A 2204-nucleotide genomic window follows, 5' to 3' on the forward strand; every position below is an offset into this window, starting at 1 on the left:
CCGTCACTTCCCCGTGAAGCTCCTTCTGCCACTCCTCCAGCATCGCCCACTCCTCGGCGGAGAACCGCACCGCCACGTCCTCGAACGTCACCGGCACGCAGAGGCGGACCCCCACGTCATCACAGGTCACCTGCCGAGAGACCGCACGGACCCTGCAGACCAGCACGCGTCATCCCGGTGCACTGACACACATCATCCCCATGCACCAACACGCGTCATCCTGGTGCACCAACATGTGTCATCACCATGCACCGACACACATTGTCCCTGTGCACTGACACGTATCATCCTGGTGCACCGACACGTCGTCCTTATGCACCAACACACATCATCCCGGTGCACTGACACACATCATCCCCATGCACCAACACGCGTCATCCTGGTGCACCAACATGGGTCATCACCAAGCACCGACACACGTCGTCCCTGTGCACTGACACGTATCATCCTGGTGCACCGACACGTCGTCCTTATGCACCAACACACATCATCCCGGTGCACTGACGCATCGCCCCGTGCGTGGGAGCAGCCCGTGCCACCCGAGTGCCTGCACACGCACGGCTCTTCCCAGCTGTCTGCGGGCAAGGCCGGACGGACAGCAGTCCCYGCAGCGGCACGACTCCACGGGCGCCCTGTGCCGCAGGACTTAGCGCCCTGGCAGGAGACGTCAGAAACAGGAGCAGAACAGAGCAAGGTGAGCACCGAGGAGCCGGAATTCCCGGGGAGGGTGCAAAACCGGCACGCCAGCGCGGAGCCACCCGCAGCAACGGCTCCCGGAGGAGGGCCACGGGCAGCACCGGCGGGCGAGGGCTCGTGCCCCGGCGGTGCCCGCGCCGCGCCGCTACCTTGCGATTGCTTCTGGCATCTCTGGCCACCACCTGCCCGAGCGCGTTCGCCGGCTGCCGCCGCGCTGACGTGATGCGAGCGGGCAGGTTTTGCAACGCTGCCGTCGCCAGCCAACAAAATCGGTTATTGATATAAGCCTCGGTGCCAAGCGCCAGCAGGAATCCAGGCGCGTGGATGTGCCTTTCCGATGCCGCGCTCGCTTCCGGGGCTGCTCACGCAAAATTTGAGGGCTCGCGCTCCACCGCCGCTCCCGAGGGATTTGGGAAGCTGTCAATCACGGCTGCCCGTCAGCCCCGACCTGCGCGTCCGCCCTGCCGAGCCCGGGGCGCAGCGGGGCTGCCACCTTCGCACGCACCAGGGAGCCCCGGGAGCGGGGTCTCACTGGGGGATTACTGATGCCGAAGCAGGCCGGGAATCGAGTCGTGGCCTTAAAATAATGCCTGCTCCCAGAAAGAGGCTTTCCTTTTCCCGCTCTGTGCCAGGAGGGGCCGGGAAGCCGCGTCAGCGCCAACAGAGAGCAGAGCCGGGCGGCGGGCCGGGCACATCCCAGCAGGTATCCCGGCCCGGCTCCCTCCTTCCGTGCCGCTGGCTGACACATATCTGTGAGCATTTCGTGCTCCTTCAGGGACGATGTGACATAATTCGGCCTGACACCTTGATATTTGCATCAGAAGTAACTTTGTCAAACCTTTAATTCTGCGCGCTCGCTGGGCAGGCGCCCTGTGCAACGTGTGATGATTGCTCACAGCTCCGTGGTGTCCTGGCTGCTCCGCTTAAATTAATTATGCAAAGATTTGCCAAGAAAATATTTCCTTCCAAGGAAGTGGGGGGAGAAGACCTGCCGTCCTTTCACAATGTTCGCCCAAGGGTCTTCACACAACAGGGAAGGATGAACGGATCCCAAATCCCATGGGAAGGAGGCCGCTCTCATGCAGGGTGATGCACGGACACCCCCTCGGTGCCCTGCGCACCCAGAGCAAACGTTGCAAACATGCTTCCTCAGCTGGCAAACCCGCCCTGAGTGCGAGACGGGTGGAGGCAGGCCCCTCGCTTGCAGCTGCAGCCCCCAAGCCCCCCAAGCCTAGGGCTGCATCCCGGCTCACGAGTGTCGCTCTGAGCACCACAAGCTCTTGCCCAGCCCTTGGCAAGCCCCGTGCACCTCCTGTCAGCCTGCCCCTAAAAACGGGTGTGTTTTGCAGGACCCAAAAGGTTGCACCAGGCAGAGAGAAGGCAATCCAGAGCTGGAGGGTCTTGTTCAAGCACACCCTTGGCCAGGGGCAGGCTCGGAGGGGCTGCRGGACCCGCGTCTGCCTCGGAGGAAGCCTCCCCCATGCTGGGCGGTCCTGGACACGAACGAC

This window comes from Rhea americana, unplaced genomic scaffold (assembly GCF_003343005.1).
Source record: "Rhea americana isolate MKP2758 unplaced genomic scaffold, rheAme1 scaffold_567, whole genome shotgun sequence".
Classification (NCBI taxonomy): Eukaryota; Metazoa; Chordata; class Aves; order Rheiformes; family Rheidae; genus Rhea; species Rhea americana.